Below are 20,789 nucleotides of genomic sequence, written 5' to 3'. Positions count from 1 at the left end.
ATTGAATCAATGCTGGCAGAGTGCACTGTTGTATCCGTGTGTTAATGGAGACACGGAATGCAGGAGTTGGTTTCACAGGTGTTTACTGAACAAAGTCTGGAGGTGAACTAACAGATACAAGACACTATACAGGCTTATATAGCCCGAGTGGCCATTACCGGCATTACAGTACACAGGGGGCTCTTAAAGGCACATACACCACAACTCCTCCCCTTTTAGACAACCAGTACATAACATTTTAAGTAATCATTAATTAACATGTTACAAGAACAATAATCTACACATTTGCTGCAGTTAATCAATTATAAGTCAGTCTCTCTGGAGGCTTCCTGACTCGGTCCGGATAACGCCTCGGTGGTGTAGTAGTTTCTGTTGGTGTAGTAGGTTCTTTTGGCAAGGTCGATTCGGCTTGAATGCCAGTGTCGGGTTCATCTGGTTCCAGTATCACCGGATCGGAGGTAGATACTATGGGTATCTCTGCTTCATCATTAGGCATATAGAGCTGTGGTGTAGGTTGTCCCTTTTCAGATGACTCTATGATCTGGTCAGCATGGCGCCTTATTATGCTTTCTCCAATGTCCACGGTATACATCAGCGGTCCTAGTCGTGTGCAAATAGTTCCAGGCTGCCATTTCTCGGTACGGTAGTCCCGGGCCAAAACCTGTTGACCTATCTGGAAGGTTCTAGTTGGCCTTTCATTCATGCCTTGAAATTGCCGGTTCTCCACGTCCCTTCTGATGTTTGGCTTGATCAAATCCAGCCGGCATCTTAGGCTTCTATTGAAGAACATCATGGCTGGAGTTTGGTTTGTAACCACATGTGTTGCATTCCTGTATGCAAACAAGAAGTTATCTACCTTATGCTGTAGATTTATGTCTTCATTACCCATGGCCTTTATGGCCTTCTTGAAGGTCTGGACAAACCTTTCAGCCAATCCATTGGTGGCGGGATGGTATGGGGCAGACGTGTAGTGCTTAACCCCATTGTTTTTTTAAGAACTTCCTGAATTCTTCGGACACAAATTGCAGTCCATTATCAGAACAGATCTGTTCAGGCAGCCGATTCCTGGCAAATATGGTCCTTAATACTGTGATGGTTTTTTCCGTGGTGGTGGAGGACATCTTTATTACCTCCGGCCACTTGGAGTGTGCATCAACCGCGATTAAGAACATTGAGTCCATAAATGGACCAGCAAAGTCGATGTGTACCCTTTGCCATGGAGATGAGGGCCACTCCCATGGATGTAGAGGGGCTTGTGGTGGGGCGTTTTGGACCTTCTGGCATCCTAGGCAGCTCTTGGTCATTTCTTCGATGTCTCCATCGATGCCTGGCCACCACACAAACGCTCTGGCTAGGTTCTTCATTTTCACTCCACCCAGATGCCCCTCGTGAAGCTCTTTTAGCACTTTATCCTGGAGTTTGGGTGGAATCACCACTCTGGATCCACACATCAAGGTTCCTCGGCACACTGACAGCTGTTCTCTTCTTTGCGAGAATGCTGGCAACAGTGGTTCGCCATGTGCTGGCCATCCCTTCACCGTTAAATCGTAGACTCGTGAGAGAGTCAGGTCATTTCGCGTTTCCTTTTCAATGGCAGAATTTGTTACTGGTAGACATTCCACTATGGTTGAGTGGAACATCTCCACTGGGTCCACTGTAGGTGCCTCTTCTACCGTTGGCAACGGTAGGCGCGATAAACCGTCAGCATTCCCATGCTGTTTTGATCCTTTGTATTCTGTGTCATATTGGTGTGCCCCTAGGAAAAGGGACCATCTCTGTAGCCTTTGCGCTGTCATAATGGGAACACCCTTTTTAGGGTTGAATATGGAGACGAGGGGTTGATGGTCAGTCAACAAGGTAAATTTTTGTCCGTGTAGGTAATGGTTGAATTTCTTCACTCCCCATACCAGGCTGAGTGCTTCCCTGTCGATCTGGGCATAGTTACGCTCAGCTGAGTTAAAAGAGCGTGACGCAAAAGCTATTGGCCGCTCCGAGCCATCAAGGAATCTATGCGATAATACCGCTCCTACGCCGTAAGGGGATGCATCGCATGCCAGTCTGATTGGCAGTGATGGGTTGTAATGAGCCAAAACTTCCTTGGACGTGATCAAGCCTTTGCATTTATGGAAGGCACGTTTATAGTCTTCGCTCCATTTCCAAATTACTCCCGTTTGCAGCAGTTCGTTAAGAGGGTGCAGAACAGTTGACAAGTTCGGTAAAAATTTATGTATCAATCCCAGGAACGACCTTAATTGTGAGACATTTTCAGGTGCTGGGGCTTTTATGACCGCTTCAATTTTTTCAGGTGACTTATGCAACCCTTCCTCGTTAATTATGTGGCCACAATATGATATTTGTTTCTGGAAAAATTCGCACTTGGGGCGATTTGCTCGTAGGCCCCGTTCTCTCAGCCTAGTGAGCACCTGCTCCAAATTGGCAAGGTGCTCGTTGTCGTTTTCTCCTGTTACAAGGATGTCGTCTAGGTAGCATTGAGTCCCCGGAATCCCTTGGAGGACTTGCTCCATAGCTCTTTGCCAGATAGCTGGAGCTGATGCTACTCCGAAAACCAGTCGATTGTACTGGTACAGGCCTTTGTGTGTATTTATCGTGAGATACTTTTTAGAGGCCTCTTCAACCTCCATCTGTAGATATGCTTGTGCCAAGTCAATTTTGGTGAAACGTTTCCCTCTGGATAGTGAGGCGAAAATATCTTCTATCCTCGGAAGAGGATACTGTACCGTGTCAAGGACCGGGTTTACAGTCACCTTGAAGTCCCCACAGATGCGAATTTTTCTCTGTTCTTCAGATTTACCATTATTCAACGTTTTCTTCATAACCGGGACGATGGGTGTTGCCCACTCGCTCCAATCTATCTTGGATAATACGCCTGCCTTTTCCAAATTCTCCAGCTCTGCCTCGACTGCTGGACGAATTGCGTATGGCACCGGCCTTGCCTTAAAAAACTTGGGAATTGCCGCATCTTCCACTTTTATTGAGGCGGTGACGCCTTTCAAGGTTCCTAGTTCCTGTTGAAACACTTCCTTGGCGTTGGCCAAGATGTCTTTTAATCGTTCAGGTATGACGTCATCATCATTTTTTTTCTTACTGGTCACCGTCAGTGCCTGAATGGAGTGCCAGTCTAAACGTATCTTCCTGATCCATTCACGTCCCAACAGCGGTGGACCACAATCTTGCAGAACGTATAAATACAACTTCTGTATTTCCTTGCCGTTGTATACAACAGGCACCCTTATTTTCCCTTTGGGGTATACTTTCTGCCCCGTATATGTTTTCAAGATAATGGATTTGTCTTTCAAAGGTATATGCGGAAATAGCCGCTCGTAATCCCGTCGACTTATGACGGTCAGAGCTGATCCTGTATCTAGCTCCATTTTAACTGGGGACCCCGCTATCGTGAGGGTAACCCAAATGGTCTGGTAATCTTCTTTGGCAATTACATTATGTAATTTGAGACAGCTTAGTCTCTTGTTTCCGGAGTCGCTATCGCTCTTCTGGTCTTTGGAGCTACTGTCCGTCATCATTTGTACCTTTCTGTACTTTTCCTTATTGATTTTTTTCCTGTCCGTGGATTTTTTGTTTCCAGATCGGCATACACGTGCAATGTGTCCAATCTTTCCGCATTGCCTGCATGCTTTATCCTTGAACCAGCAGTCCCTCTGGTCATGGGTGGATCTGCCACAGCGATAACATCTCTCGAAACCCCGTGTCATTTCATGGGTGCCGAAGTCCTGTGGCCTTTGCTGTATCTCTGCAGCTCCTCTTGCAGCTGCTTCGTATGATACAGCCACACTGAAAGCCTTGTCCAGTGTCAAATCTTTCTCAGAAAGTAGCCTTTTCTGTGTTCCTTCACTTAGGAGACCGCAGACGAATTTGTCTCGAAGAGAATCTGCCAGTCCTGCCCCGAATTGGCAGTGCTTTGACAGCTTCCTTAATTCGGTGAGGTAATCAGCGTTACTTTCATTCTTGTGCTGATTCCTCCTGAAGAATTTGAATCGTTCCGCTATCAACAGCGGTGTTGGGTTTAAGTGCTCCTGTAGGGTATCAACAATCTCCTTAAAATTCTTGTCCTTCGGTTTGGCTGGAGTGATTAAGTTTCGTAACAGCCCGTATGTCCTTGCGCCCATTAGATTTAGAAGTACTGATGCCTTTTTATCATCCTCTATTTCATTTGCTGTGCAATATACCTCCACTCTTTCCACATATGTGGTCCAATCCTTTATATCACTATCGAAAGCAGTAATATTGCCAGTCTTAGGCATCCTGAATAAAAAATGGCACCTCCCGCGCTTTCCTTTCTTCCCCGCAGAAAAAAATGGCGCCTCCCGCGCTTTCCCGCCGCTGCCGCTGCTGACAACGCTGTTCTCCGCGGTTTTTATTTACACAGGTATTTTTAATAGGTGGAGACTCGTTCCCGCCGGACTCTCTGGGACTTTTCCCTCCCTCTGCTTGGTCCGAACGCCGACCTGCTTTGCAGCGCCGGCCGTCTCCCGAGTGCTCCACCCTCTGTCTCTGTTTGCCTCCGCCTTCGCTGCTCGGCACCGCTGCAGAGCCAGCCGATGGAGCCCCAGCCCGCCGCCCAGGAAGGATTATTGCAGAACCTGCCACCAGCTCGGCTAGCTGGTGAAACCACAGTTTTTTTTTTCTTTCTTGTTTTTTCTTCGACTTTCGTTTGAGGAATCGATCTCTTTGAGGTGCTGCCGAATTGCAGGTAAGTCCGTTTGCAATTTGTCGCCACTGTTATATCCGTGTGTTAATGGAGACACGGAATGCAGGAGTTGGTTTCACAGGTGTTTACTGAACAAAGTCTGGAGGTGAACTAACAGATACAAGACACTATACAGGCTTATATAGCCCGAGTGGCCATTACCGGCATTACAGTACTCAGGGGGCTCTTAAAGGCACATACACCACATGCACGAACCCCACTGATGTCAGGGGGCCCTGTCCATGTCATGGGCCCTGTCTGTGTCACATGATCATCATATCATAAGATTTAGATTAGCAATGGAGAGGAGCAAGGAACAATCTCGAGTGGAACTTCTAAACTTCGAAACTAAAGGTAAGGGAACCAAAATAAGGGCTCTTTGGATGACGAGGGAAATAAAGAAGATGACGAAACAAAAAAAGAGGGTGTATGATGCATGTCGGGTGAATTCTTCAAGGGAGAACCAGACCAAACACAATAAGTTGAGAGGGGAAGTGAAAATTAGAATAAAATTGGCAAAGAGTAGGATATGAGAGTAGAATGGCGGTTAACATAAAAGGGAATCCAAAAATCTTCTACCGGCATGTAAACAGTAAGCAGGTAGTAAGAGGCGAGGTGAGGCCTATTAGGGACAAAGAAGGTGATATATGCTTAGCGGCGCAGGGCAAGGCTAGAATACTCAATGAGTACTTTGAATTGGTGTTTACTAAGGAGGTGGATGCTAACAAAATATCAGTCGAAGTGGAAAATGTAGAAGCAATGGAAGGGGTGAAAATTGATAGATAGGATGTACTAGCAAGACTGGGTATGCTTTGAGTGGCCAAGTCGCCTGGTCCAGATGGCTTGCATTAGAGGTTGCTAAGGGAATTGGGGGAGGAGATAGCAGATGGGCTTGCCATAATTTTCCAATCTTCCCTAGATGCAGGGGAGGTGCCTGAGGATTGAAAAGTGGCAAATGTGACACCATTGTTCAAGAAAGGGTGTAAGGACAATCCTGGTAACTATAGGCTGGTCAGTTAGCATCAGTGGTGGGTAAAGTTTTAGAAACAGTAATCAAAGAAAAAATTAATGGGCACTTGGAGAGGTTTAAGCTCATTAAGGAGAGCCAACATGGGTTTGTAAAAGGCAGATCGTGTTTGACTAAACTAATTGAATTTTTTGATGAAGTAACAGGGAGGATTTATGAAGGAAATGCAATGGCTGTTGTCTACATGGATTTTAGGAAGGCATTTGACAAAGTACCACATAGAAGGTTGGTTAACACAATTGAGGCTCATGGAATAGGTGGGTCAGTGGCAGCTTGGATAAGGAATTGGCTTAAGGATAGAAAACAGCGAGTTGTGGTAAATGGCTGTTTTTCAGACTGGAGGATGGTAGACAGTGGTGTTCCCCAAGGGTCAGTGCTGGGGAAACTGCCTTTTTTTGATATATATAAATGACCTGGATATTGGAATACAGAGTAAAATTTTTAAATTTGCCGATGACACCAAACTTGGGGATGTGGCAAACAGTGAGGATGATACCAATCGACTGCAACAGGACATAGAAAGGCTAGCAGAATGGGCAGACAATTGGCACATGGAATTTAATACAGAGAAGGGCAGCACGGTGGCATAGTGGTTAGCACTGTTGCCTCACAGCGCCAGGGACCTGGGTTCGAATCCGGCCTCGGGTGACTGTCTGTGTGGAGTTTGCACATTCTCCCCGTGTTTGCGTGGGTTTCCTCCGGGTGCTCCGGTTTCCTCCCACAGTCCAAAGATGTGCGGGTTAGGTTGATTGGCTATGATAAATTGACCCTTAATGTTAGGGGGATTAAATACTTGGGGTTACAGGGATAGGGTGGGATATGTGTTGGGGTTACGGGAATCGGGTGGTATATGTGTCGGTGCAGGCTCGATGGGCCGAAATGGCCTCTATCTGCACTGTGGGGTTTCTGTGATTTCTGTGAAGTCTGAGATGATGCATTTTGGCAGAAGGAACAGGGAGAGGCAATATACGCTTAATGGCACAGTTTTAAAGAGTGTGCAGGGACAGAGGGACCTGGGAGTTAATGTGCATAGGTCCCTGAAGGTGGCAGGACATATTGAGAGAGTGGTTAACAAAGCGTATGGGATCTTGGGCTTCATAAATGGAGGTATTGAGTACAAAGTAGAGAAGATATGTTGAACCTTTATAAAGCGCTGGTTAGGCCACAACTGGAGTATTGCATCCAGTTCTGGTCACCACACTTTAGGAAGGATGTGAAGGCCCTTGTGAGGGTGCAGAAGAGATTTATCAGAATGGTTCCGGGGATGGGAGATCTTAGCTACAAGGACAGTTTGGAGAAGCTGGATTTGTTTTCATTAGAACAAAGGAGGTTGAGGGGTGATTTGATAGAGGTGTACAAGATTAAGACGGGTTTGGATAGGCTAGACGGGGAAAGGCTGTTCCCACTAGCTAATGGTAGAAGGACTAGGGGACACAGATTTAAGGTTTTGGGCAAGAGATACAGGGGGGATGCGAGGAAAATCTTTTTTATGCAGCGAGTGGTGAGGGCCTGGAACTCGCTGCCGACAGATGTGCTGGAAGCGGAGACACTGAATGTTTTCAAGGGAAGACTGGACAGGCACTTGAGGGAAATATACTTGCAGGACTACGGGGATAGAGCGGGGGTATGGGACTGACTGGATTGCTCTACAGAGAGCTGGCATGGACTCAATGGGCCGAATGGCCTCCTTCTGTGCCATTATGACTCTATGACTCCATGACTCCAGTTGATGTCAAGGGGCCCTGTCGATGTTACGGGCTCTGTCGATGTTACGGGCTCTGCCGATGTCACGGGCCCTGTCGATGTCATGGGCTCTGTCGATGTCACGGGCCCTGTCGATGTCACAGGCCCTGTTGATGTCATGGGCTCTGTCGATGTCACGGGCCCTGTCGATGTCATGGGCTCTGTCGATGTCACGGGCGCTGTCTATGTCACGGGCCCTGCTGATGTCATGGGCTCTGTCGATGTCACGGGCCCTGTCGATGTCACGGGCCCTGTCGATGTCACGGGCCCTGTTAATGTCACGGGCTCTGTTGATGTCACGGGCCCTGTCGATGTCACGGGCCCTGTTGATGTCACGGGCTCTGTCGATGTCACGGGCCCTGTTGATGTCACGGGCTCTGTCGATGTCACGGGCCTTGTCGATGTCACGGGCTCTGTCGATGTCACGGGCCCTGTCGATGTCACGGGCTCTGTCGATGTCACGGGCCCTGTTGATGTCACGGGCCCTGTCGATGTCACGGGCCCTGTTGATGTCACGGGCTCTGTCGATGTCATGGGCTCTGTCGATGTCACGGGCCCTGTCGATGTCACGGGCTCTGTCGATGACACAGGGCCCTGTCGATGTCACGGGCTCTGTCGATGACACAGGGCCCTGTTGAGGTCAAGGGTCTTGTTGATGTCATGGGTCACTGTTGATGTCAAGGGCTTTGTTGATATCACGGGTCATTGTTGATGTTACGGGCCTTGTTGATGTCACAGGGCCTTGTCGATGTTACGGGGCACCAGTGATGTCACGGGGTCTTGTCGATATCACATGTCCTATCGATGTCACGGGGCTCCACTGATGTAATGGGTCTTGTTGTTGTCACGGGGCTCTTTCGAAGTCACAGGGCCCTGTCCATGTCATGGGCCCTGTCGAAGTCGTGGAGCTTCACCGATGTCACGGGCCGGGTGATGTCATGGGGTCCTGTCAATGTCACGGGATCTGTCGATGTCACAAGGTCCTGTCCATGTCACGGCTCCTGCGATATCATGAGGCCCTGTTGATGCCAAGAGTCCTGTCAATGCCATGGGTTCCTGTCAAAATCATGGGCCTTGCTGATGTCAAGGTTCCTGTCGATGTCATGGGCCCTGTCGATGTCACGGCTCCTGATATGTCATGAGGCCCTGTTGATGTCATGGGCCCTGTTGATGTCACGAGCCCTATTGATGTCAATGGTCCTGTCGATGTCATGGGCCCTCGAGATGTCATGGGCCCTGTTGCTGTCAAGGGGCCCTGTTGATCTTATGGATCTTGCAATGTCACAAGGCCCTGTTGATGTCATGGGGCGCTGTTGATGTCAAGGGTCCTGTTGATGTCAGGGGCCTTCTTGATGTCAAGGGTCCTGTCGATGTCATAGGCCCTCGAGATGTCATGGGCCCTGTTGATGTCAAGGGGCCCTGTTGATCTCATGGCTCCTGCAGTGTCACGAGGCCCTGTTTATGTCACAGGGCCCTGTCAATGTCACAGGGACCTGTCGATGCCATGGGTTCCTGTCGAAGTCATGTGGCCTTTTGGTGTCATGGGACCCTGTCGATGTCATGGGCCCTGTCGATGTCACGAGGCCCTGTTGACTTTACAGGGCCCTGTCGATGTCACGGCCCTGTTGATGACATGGGACCTTGTCAACGTCAAAGGCCTTGTCGATGTCACGGGGCTCCAGTAATGCAATGGGGTCCTGTTGATATCATGGGCTCTGTTGATGTCACGGGTCCTATCAATGTCACAGAGCCCTGTCGATGTCACTGGGCCCTGTTGATCTCATGGATCCTGCAATGTCATGAGGCCCTGTTGATGTTATGGGCCCTGTCGATGTCATGGGGCCCTGTTGATGTCAAGGGCCCTGTTGATGTCACATGGCCCTGTTGATGTCATGGGGCCCTGTTGATGTCAAGGGCCCTGTTGATGTCATGGGGCCATGTTGATGTCATGGGCCCTGTCAATGTCACGGGGCCTGTTGATGTCACATGGCTCTGTTGATGTTATGGGGCCCTGTTGGAGTCATGGGCTCTAACGATTTAATGGGCCCTGTAGAAAGGCTGGGAAAGCTTAGAGTGGACAAGTCACCTGGTCCAGATGGCTTGCATCCTGGGTTGCTAAGGGAATTAGGGGAGTAGATAGCGGAAGGGCTTGCCATAATTTTCCAATCTTCCCTATTTGCCGATGACACCAAACTTGGGTGTGTGGTAAACAGTGATGACATCAATCGACTGCGACAGGACATAGAAAGACTAGCAGAATGGGCAGACAAGTGGCACATGGAATTTAATACAGAGAAGTCTGAGGTGATGCATTTTCGCAGAAGGACCAGGGAGAGGCAATATACACTTAATGGCACAGTTTTAAAGAGTGTGCAGGGACAGAGGGACCTGGGGGTTAATGTGTATAGGCCCCTGAAGGTGGCAGGACATATTGAGAAGTGGTTAACAAAGCGTATGGGATCTTGGGTTTCATAAATAGAGGTATTGAGTACAAAAGTAGAGATGTTATGCTGACCCTTTATAAAGCGCTGGTTAGGCCACAACTGGAATATTGCGTCCAGTTCTGGTCATCACACTTTAGGAAGGATGTGAAGGCCCTTAAGAGGGTGCAGAGGAGATTTACCAGAATGGTTCTGGGGATGGGGGATCTTAGCTACAAGGACAGATTGGAGAAGCTGGATTTGTTTTCATTAGAGCAAAGGAGGTTGATGGGTGATTTGATAGAGGTGTACAAGATTATGATGGGTTGGGATAGACTAGACGGGGAAAGGCTGTTTCCACTAGTTGATGGTACAAGGACTAGGGGACACGGATTTATAGTTTTGGGAAAGAGATACGGGGGAACGTGAGGAAAAACTTTTTTACACAGCAAATGGTGAGGACTTGGAATTCGTCGCCGACGGAAGTGGTGGAAGTGGAGGCACTCAGGGCTGGATTTTCATTCCGAAGTCGGGAAGGAGGCGGGACTACAACTTTCGGGTTGTAGTCCCGCCTCCATCGAGATGCGGCCAATCCACGCGATTTTCACTTGATTGACCTTGTTGAGCCAGCCCAGCAGGCTCAGCAGGCCAATTAAGGGCCACCCAGCAACAGGTGACGTCACAGACTGAACTTTCATCTGTCAAGATGTGTTTGTGATTAAATATGTCATTCATCAGACTCTGTATTTAGCTACACATATTGTATTGCCTGCTGCTGTGTTTGTATTGCCTGCTCCTGTGTTTTACCTTGTATTGTATATAGTGCACCGCCCCCTTTCTCCCCATTGGGTGTGTCGGCTCCGCCCATACCTGGCCCTACTTAAGACAAGCCCAGGCTTGTCTTGCAGCAGAACAGCAGAATGCTAGGTGAAGCCACAGGCATCTTTCTTTGCTAATAAAAACCTTGTTTTATCCAGTTAACTTTGAGCCTTGAGAGAAGTGCCGAGCTCATGGAGTGCAGCCAGCACTCCATGGGGGGGACGGGTCAGGAGGCCGGGGATGGCAGTGGAGGCAGGTGCTGGCAGGCAACCAGCAACAAAAATATGCGCCCAGCACCTCACATTTAAATAGCACCGCCCCGGCCACAGGTAGGCCCCCCACTGACCCCGTTGGACATAGAGTCCGGCGGTAAGTCAGGGGGCACTACTGAAGATTGCAGCCGGGGTGCGAGCGAGATGCTGCGTACGCCGATGACGTCATTGCTGGCGGCGCAGCGCCGTGGGTCGCTAATGGTTCCTGCTGCCACTAACTTCCCACTGAATTTCGCGGGAGGTGTGGTGCCGCCGCGCCCAGGCATGAGTTGCTTTGCGTCCCGTTAGTGCCTTCTTCGGGCGCAAAGCAACCATATTTTTCCCCCCTATGACTCAATGACTCTATGTCATGGGCCCTGTCTATGTCACAGGGCCCTGTTGATGTCATGGGGCCCTGTTGATGTCACAGGTTCCTGTTAATGTCATGGACCCTGTAGATGTCACAGGCCCTGTAGATGTCACGGGCCCTGTCGATGTCACGGGCCCTGTAGATGTCACGGGGCCCTGTTGATCTCACGGCTCCTGCAATGTCACGGCGCCCTGTCGATGTCATGAGGTCCTGTCAATGACATGTGTTCATGTCGATGTCATGGGCCCTGTTGATGTCACGGGGTCCTGTCGATGGTATAGGCTCATGTCAATGTCATGGGCCCTATTGATGTCACGGGGTCCTGTCGATGTCACGGTGCCCTCTTGATGTCATGGGCCCTGTCAATGTCATGGGCCCTGTCGCTGTCACGGGGCCCTGTCGCTGTCAAGGGCCCTGTCGCTGTCACGGGGCCCTGTCGCTGTCAAGGGCCCTGTCGCTGTCAAGGGTCCTGTCGATGTTGCAGGGCTCTGTCGCTGTCATGGGGCCCTGTCACTGTCACGGGGCCCTGTCGCTGTCACAGGGCCCTGTCACTGTCAAGGGCCCTGTTGATGTCACAGGTCCCTGTTAATTTCACGAGGTCCTGACGGAGTCATGGGCCTTGTTGATGTCAAAGGATTCTGTCGATGTCATAAGGTCCTGTCCATATCACAGGGCTCCACAGATATCACGGACCTTGTCGATGTCATGGGGCTCCAGTGGTGTCACGGGGTCTTATTGATGTCACGGGCCCTGTCCATGTCCATGGGTCCCTTGGGCTGCAGCATGACATGGAGATGGAGCAGAGACAGCAAAGAGGGCAAGTGAGAGCAGAAGGAGGAAGAGGAAGAGGAGGCAGAGGATGAGGAGAAAGCGGAAGGAAGGATGCAGCCCAGACAGATCTTTCCTGGCCGGGATATCCGGGATCGAAACATCTGCCTGTGGTACCAGTGAACACAACCCCAAGTCCCCTTTCAACCTTTGTCCCACAGCTTCCCTTCTCTCTGTTACTGACCATCACAGTGTCCTCTTGGTCACAATGCTGAAGTAAAAGCCATCACAAAGCAAACTTTCCAATCCAACTTTATCTACATATGCATCCAATATTACATCAAAAAATCAACTAATCACCCTTGTGCATTCCTTAGTGAGTGTCTTGCGTGTGCTTTTGCCTATCCTAGTGCTGTTATGCAGTGCTACCCCAGTGGCTGCAGCATAGTTGGTGGAAGGCTGCTGACTTTCAGTGTAGGACACTGCAAATGGTCTTGCAGGATGACCTTGAGAAGCTGGTGGCTGGGAGTGTGAAATGGAGTGACGGTGTTTCTTCTTCTTCTTCTTTACTCTCCTCTCCCTCTTCTTGTTCAACCACTGACTGGGCAGGCTGGATTTCTTGGGTGTCTAAAATGAGGAAGGCACAAGGGTGGTGTTGTGGTGAGGGGAGGGGGAAAGCAAGAGGTGCATGCTTATACCATGTGCAGCTTGTACATCAGAAGAGATTATCGGATGAGGGGGAAGTGGGATGTGAGAAAGACGATAATGTATGAGAATTATGGCATTTTGTATTCTTTCAGCCCTGCTGATGCCCCTGCCAAGAATAGCCGACACTGTCTCCTCCAAGGGGGTGAGGTGAAGCTAGGAATGGGAGGTGTGTCTCATGTTTGGTAGGGATTGCTGGTAGGTGAGTGATTGGGGGGCAGGGGGTGGTTGTGCATTGAGCAATGTGTGAGGTAGTGATGCAATTGGTGGGAGACGGCTTTTGAAGATGCATTCACTGACCTTGACCACTGGTCTGAGGTGTAAGGGGGGTGGCGGGTGTGGCGCGTGTGCCCAGTCAGTTATGCCTCTGACTGTTTGGTGAGCGGTTCAAATCACTCCCACGCCCCTTGGGTTCTAGACACTGGACTTAGGTACAGGCGGCGATACAGGAAGACTCGAGTAGCCAGGTGGTTTGGATGTAAGAAAACCAAGGTTTTATTAAAACGGAGAATAACACAATCTTATGAGAAATTACTAGCATAAAATACAGGCAATAATAACTATACTCATACAGGGAATGGGGAACACACGGCACATCGAGGGAAAAACAAACTATATTAACAATCCCCTTATCCTTATCCCACCCCCTATACCTAACTAGATTAAGCTATGAGGGGCCAGAATTCATGCTCACCAATCCAAAGCAAAGCCAACTGTTAACGAAATGCGGATTTTGAGGTCTGGTTTTCTGTCCTTTTAGGTACCCCGTCGCCACGTGGTCTTCAGGGGTGCGGTGCGAGGGCTGCTCCTGCGGCGCACCTTCTTCTCCTCAGGTACCGTCGTCGTCTTGTCCCGATGGGTACTCCTCTTCTTCTCCCTCGGGCGGTCGTCGGTGGTAACGTTGTATTTATCGGACAGTCAACAGTCTTTGTCGTTTAGATTTTGTTACCCATGCATCGAACGACAGTTTATTTGTCGAAGCGTAGGCACCTGCATTACAGTGTTCACCAAGATGCAAGCGCCAGCTTATAACTCGATGCTCGGGTTTTTATTCGATACGTTTTTCGCTGCCTCGCCCTGCCCTTAGTTTATCGAGTTTATCGTCTTCTTCGTCTCTACTCGTCTCGTCTACCTGTTACCTGCTCGAATTCGTCTCGCCCCTTTTGCGGCCTGGGCGTCCCAGATGACGAGGGACTCGGGTCTCATTCTCCTCCCCGGCAGTTGGTATGGTGTGCTTAGTTGCTGAAATCTCACCGCGGGGAGCGAGGAGAGACCTGCCATGAGGCCAGGGCATGAGTGAGCCAGGAACCAAGAATGAGGGCCCAGCGCCAGAGAGCAGAGAGAGAGAGCGAGCCAGAGCGAGCCTAGATTGCTACCTGGGGCCTGCAGTTATACCCGTCATTTCCATTTCTTATCTGCGCGCCAAATCAGGTTGGTTCATTGTTCCAATTTTGGCGGGCTGTTTTAAATAATTACAGCAATCTAAACTAACTGTTTTTAGATGGCCGTTTATCGCACCTAATGGCCTGATGTCCAAGCTATATTGTTATTAATGCATTTTAATCAGCCTGACTGGCCTCGATGGCTTCCTTAAGCTGTTTCCGATTATTTATGCAGACCACTTGATGGCCTTAAGTATAGGCCCGACTGGTCCTGATCTGTCTACGATCTGGCTTAATGCATATTCTAATGTTTGCTGTCTGCTTTTTCAAAACACAAAGGGGGAGAAAGTGGGTATAGTCCTGTTTGGGGCGCTAGTTCTGGCGAAGCGCAAAGCCTAGCGCCAGTTGCGATTTAGCGCCACCTGGCGCAATATTGGGTTGCAGCGCCCCCTAAAGGTGATTGCGGCGCTAAATCAGGTGCTGCACGCTACTCTTAAGGCACTAACCCGGCAGCGCAACCCAATTTCGCGGCGGCGGGGCGCAGCGAGGGTGCTATCAATAATCACTTTCCCTGAGACACAGTGGCGCCGGCCAGCTCTTAAAGGGGCAGGTCAATTGGCATCACCAGACACACTCACTGCCTTGTAGGCCTTCAAAGCGGTGGGAGCCTACCTGTGGCGCACCAGCCTAGCAAGACATGGAAAGGGTGAGGCAGAGGGCGGAACGACTCACTGATGGGGCATTGGATGCTTTGGTTGGCGCAGTGGAATCAAGGCCAAGGAAGATGGTCGGAATGTGATTTATGTTTTGGACAATCTCCCGGGTGTGAGAGCCAGTTATGTGTCAGTGTATTAGTTTTCCTTTCTGTTGCCATAGCTTTCTCATGTTTGAAGGAACCACATTTTGTTTAATGAAACACTTTTTGCATTTACAATGGCCATGCCTGCTATTTACATGCATCTTGCCCTTCACAGGCTTGGGGGTATCAGACCAGTTCCATTCCTGTTCTTGGAATGGCAGCAAGCATTCCGTGAGAGGGGCCTAGAAGCTACTTCTGATCAGCCTCTGACACGTAGCCTGAGAAGAGCTGCTCGTGTAGAAGTTCAGGCCAGCAGGCATCTTCTCAGCCACCGGCAGAGATGTCCTGCACCTTATCTGAGGCTGCAGATCTGGCTGAAGCAGCTGGCACAGCTCAGTCACCACCTCCTTTCTAAATCGCAGCCTTCTGACACACTGCTACTCCGGCATGTTCATGTCGGAAAACTGCTGTCGGGAAACCCTGCCAGCGTAAGGTCTGCTGTGGCGACGTCTGTTGGCCCTCCTCCATCTGGCCATGCCCGCCCCCCTCTCCCAGCATCTCAGTGCCCTTTCCAGATGATTCAGCAGCAGGACGTTCCCCTCCAATGCAGCCCCCATAATAAGTGCCCACAGGAAGGTTCCCCATTGTCAAGGCTCACCAACAGCAAGGTGATGGTCAGAAGGCTGAAGATCATCTGCCTGCGCTGGCTCAGTGGTCAAATGGCTCTTAGTGTGCAGCTCAGCAACTCTTTGTAGCTCTCGAGGAAGTTGTGCTCCAAAAATGGCTGCCGCTTTTAAACCACACCAGTCCCCTTTAAATAACGCTCCTCCAGCCCGAGAGCGACTTGGTAAGGTCCAGGTAAGCTGTCACTATTAGCGCCAGGTGCTACGGAGGGGGGCCCCACTGAATTTCCGGTCCGGGGCGGCCAAAAGGCGTTGCACACTCAAATGACGTCATAATCAGCCAGCGCCCATGAGCGGGCGCTAAGATTTAGCGCCGGTGCTAAATGCATGCTCAATATGGGGCGAGACGCTAGGCGCCTTGCGCCCGCCCGGAAATTGGCTAGCGCCCCACTTCTCGGCCTCTTTAGGCGTTAATCAGTGGCATTAACAACCGAATTTCTCCCCCAAAGTTCTTTTCACAGAAACTGCATTTTAGGTTTTGATTTCCCCACAAGCTGCTTGCTCTGTGCTGCAGAGATCAAGCTTTAAAACTTGCAGGCTTTTGGCCACGAGGTGCGGACGCCATCTTTTGGGTACGCTTTTTAAAAAAATGTCCATGCAGGGTCCCTTTTATTAATAACTTTGGGGAAATGTGGAAATTTTGCGAATCTTACAGAGGTCATGAAACTCCTTAGGGCACTGGAGCCAGGTCTGGGGGGCGACACTGCTGACAGTGACCACCTCGGCAATCTGGTCGCACATCCTTCTTTCTGGAGGGCCTCCTCTCCTGACCCCCTGAGGGTAGAGGGCCTCTCATCCAGTGTTGACCCTCTGCACAAAAACCTCAAGTGCTGGATCCGAGACCCTGGGTGCCCTTTCCCTGGCCTGTTGAGCCATTTGGTTTTGTGCTGAAGCACTTATCATTTTCCATCACCAAAAGGCAGCTCACCTTTAAGAGACGCAGGCTAGCTTTAAGTAAAGCTTTAAGTAAAGCTAGCCTTGCATGATCATCGGGAACTTCAGCCCCCTGCTGAGCACTCAGCCAGTCAGCAGCATGTTCAGCGCTGGGCTGTGTGCTGCAATCATGTAAAGTAGCAGGCGGCACAAATTTTACGTGCTGCCTGATCTCCTTTCAACGGGCGTGGGCAGATCGCGAACTTCGGTGCCCGCACCCATTTTTGTGCTTTACCCCCTGTCTTTACTAACGTCCTGTTGGTCCAGTTCCTGCCCACTTTGGTGGGAAGCGGCCCGGAAAGTTAAGTGACCGGAGGTCGACTGCCAACACAAGTTAGGTGGCGGGATTAGATTCCAGGGACATCTCCCGGGGTCTTGCATTCCGGAAAGCGGGGAGTCCAGAGTAGGGGAGGCCTAAACTCTCCTGCGGATTCTCTTCCGTCCCCCGCCCCCCACCCCGGCCACCAAAGGCTGACAAATACTTCAAATCCACTTTGAGCTTTTATAAAAGCTGAAACATTATGAGTGATTCCACTATCTGGTTTCGTACAACAACATCTTGCATTTACAACAGGGAACAGCATTTGCAGGTCCACCATTTGAAGCCACTTACCTTTAAGGGGGGGACGGCCCTTTTAAATGTGAGGATCCAGTCAAATCTTCCACATCGCCCATTAAGTTAGCTCCTAGAGCAAATCCAAACTGGCCTGGATGCTCATGTTAATTATTCAAAATTGCAGACAGTCAGCTCACTAGCTGTGCATTTGGCTCGCTTTTCACTAACAGCGATTTTTGATTCCACTGCACTTTGATCCTAAAATCACCCTTATAGTACAGTCCAGAAAACTATCAGATTATCCGTGAAGCAAAGCTAAACATTGTACCTAAGCACATGAGAGTTTAAACTCCCATCACACTGCTCATTAGTTTGGATTCTATTTATGTTGTTAAATCAATTTCTTTACCTCCACAGTTTTACTTGGGTCCTTAAGTCTGCCTACAGGCTACAGTAAATGGATTTAATAGCAGAATCATGGAGTGGGCAACTGATTCCTGGAACCGTGGTCACAGAATCTCAAATAGTGACTGACAATAACAAGCATTCTATTGTCGTGCAGAAAGAGATTGTGCACAATTTCTGAGAATGACAAGCTACAGGAGGGCAGCAGGAGAAGGAGACAAAGCAAATCCTGGCAACTCACTCAACTAATACTGTCGGGGTGAGGATGTAGCCACAGGTGGTTTGTGCTAAGTGCTAATGGTCATAGATTGTTTTTCTATTTGTTCTTGGCATTTACTGCCCATCCCTGAGGGAATGAAGTGTCAAGCATGTAGTGCGGGACGAGAGTCACATGTAGATCAGGTCAGGTAGGGGTGGCAGGTTCCTACTTTAACATAAGCTGATTTCCTGGAAATCAGGAGTTTATCAACAGATGTCTGGAAATTCCTCAAGCCCTGTACACACTGCAGGGGGAGGAGTCACTACAGCTGCAACCTCAGCACCTGACAAATCTGGAAAGTGAAACTGCTGTTTATACCAGGGTCTGAGCCAAACTAAAGTGCGCTAAAAATTCCACTGCACTGTGCATTCCCAGCCCATGATTATTTTTCCCATTAGCTTCATTGGGACTGTGCCATGTTGTGATATGTTCTCCTGGCATGTGCCAGGATCGGTGCCACAGAATTGTTACCCCAGTGTGGCCAGGATTTTCCATTCTGTTACACCGACTCCCTGGCACAAATCCAGCTGTGAGGATTGGGAAATTTTTCGGAAGCTACTCTGCTGCGCCACTTTTAAAGACCAAAGTGAAATGTTATGGAGGAATAAGATAGTCCAGTCAGAAAGAGCACTCCTGCTCCCACTGGCCTTACACATAAAACAATAATCCTGGGCCATTTTCTGAGCAATCTCCAGCAGTCCCTTTAAGGACCGTTAGTTAGGCCACTCAACACCTGGTCCAAAGGGGCTCCATCCATTTGTACCTCAAAATTGCAATCAGGGTCATAAGACCTTGATTTGCAAATTATAAGTGCCGTCCTATCTGAAACATCAGGGCACTCTGGCTGTCTAACTCAGGACTCTACCCAAGATGGCGGTGACCAGAAAGCCACTGTAAATGGGGCGATAAGTTACCTGTAATGTATGTGAGTAAAACAAATGAAGGACAGAGACACAATGAGGTGCTCGTCCATGTGCTTGCTTTATTTGGCCAGAGCGAACTGAGCATGCTCACACCAAACATGTGATAATACATTACACTGCTTTCTTCCTTAAAAAAATGTATGTATTCCCCTCTCAAATACAACAAAACCATAGGCCCAACTTTCCCAGCATTACATGGACCACATAACAAAAACTGCTGGCTTTTTCTTCTTTTAAATGAACTTCAAATCCTACAAATGAACTACAAACCCAGTTTAAGAACAGGTTTGTGGAGCCTTCCTGATCTCCTTACAAAATGTTTTGGTGTTGAACCAATTTCCGGGCTGTTTTGTTTTGGTTCTGAACTCAAAGATGATCTTGTTTCTATCTCAGCCTTGTTTGAACCTGGTACTTCAGTTACTGAAGTCTGAACTGAGTCAAACTCACGTATGTGTTCATGATCAAGTGGTTCAAGATCACTGTCCAATCCAGGCCAGTAAACAAAGCTTCTTGCAATTGATTTCATACTGACGTTCCCTGGATGTTCAGTATGAAGTTCGGCCAGAATTCTATCTCTCAAAGAAGTAGGTACCACCACTCTGTTTCCCCACTTTATATAACCTTGCTCACAAGACAATTCAGTATGACGGTTATGGAATAGTTTCAATTCTGTGTCCATACAATGATCAGTCCATCCATTCAATGTGTTTTCATACACTCTTTTCAGTACTGAGTCCTTTTGAATCTCATTTGCAATCTCAGTTGCATTCACAGGAAAGTCTTTGTCAACTTCACCTAGTGTGAAAATCTCACCTTCACTCCCAACACACAAGTCCTCATGTGGTAACCTGGACAAGGCATCTGCGATTGCATTTTGCTTTGAAATTCGATATTAAATTGTGTAGTCATATTGTGACAACAACACTGCCCAACGATGCATTCTTGATGTGGCCATTGCAGGGATGGCAGATTTGGGCCCCAATATTGCTAGGAGCGGTTTGTGATCAGTCAGCAGGGTAAACTTTCTGCCAATCAGGAACTGTTGGAGTTTCTTGATTCCAAACACTATGGCGAGTGCTTCCTTTTCAATTTGCGCGTAGTTTCTTTCGCTCTTTGTAAGGGTTTGCGATGCGAACGCAATTGGTTTCTCTTGACTGTCATCCATTACGTGGCTTATGACAGCTCCCACACCATATCTGGAAGCATGAGATGCTAAGCTCACACTCTGTGTCGTAGTGCACAAGTAGAGCATCACCAGAAAGACTTCGCTTACAAGTGTCTTAAGCTTTCTGTTGCTCTTTCATCCACTTCCACCAGACATCCTTCTTGAGGAGCTCATGCAATGGAGCCCACACGGTTGCTACCTCAGGTAAGAAATAAGCGTAGTACTGGACCATTCCAAGGAAAGATCTTAACTCAGACATGTTCTGTGGCTTTGGAATATTGATGACAGCATCAACCTTTTCCTTCACTGGTTGCAAGCTATTTGCATCAACTTTCAGACCAAGGTACCCAACCTTGGGCTGCACAAAAGCACATTTGCTACTTTTCAATTTGACATTGTGGGCATTCAACCTTTGAAGCACTATATCTAACACTTCTAGATTTTCTTCCTCATTGCTTGTTGTGATCAGCACATCATCTTGATTCCATAAGCAATTTAAACTCCTTGCAAAATGTTATCCATCGTAGCCTGGAAGATTTTGGGGAAGGACTTTACACTATACGGCAGCTTGGTGTATGAGTACAGTCCCGTGTGTGTGTGTGTTGATGGTGAGATACTGTTGACTCTCTTTGTCAACATTCAGCCATTTCTGCCTCTTTAATAGTAGAACAAGGTGGCCAACAAACCTTTAATAGAGGCAGGGACCAGAATCCTCACCCTTGACAAGTGGGCTCCCAATGCATCATGCAACATCCAGGCACCCTGATATTGACCCAGATATTCTGATCTCTACAGGTGAGTACGCGCTGTATACCCACCTATAGGGACATTGGAAATGCCGGTTTCAGGCATGCA

The sequence above is a fragment of the Somniosus microcephalus genome, chromosome 2 (assembly GCF_052327205.1).
Source record: "Somniosus microcephalus isolate GS21.2 chromosome 2, FLI_Smic_1.0, whole genome shotgun sequence".
In the NCBI taxonomy this organism is placed as follows: domain Eukaryota; kingdom Metazoa; phylum Chordata; class Chondrichthyes; order Squaliformes; family Somniosidae; genus Somniosus; species Somniosus microcephalus.
The sequence above is the reverse complement of the archived record's forward strand: the minus strand, read 5'-3'. Positions refer to the sequence as shown.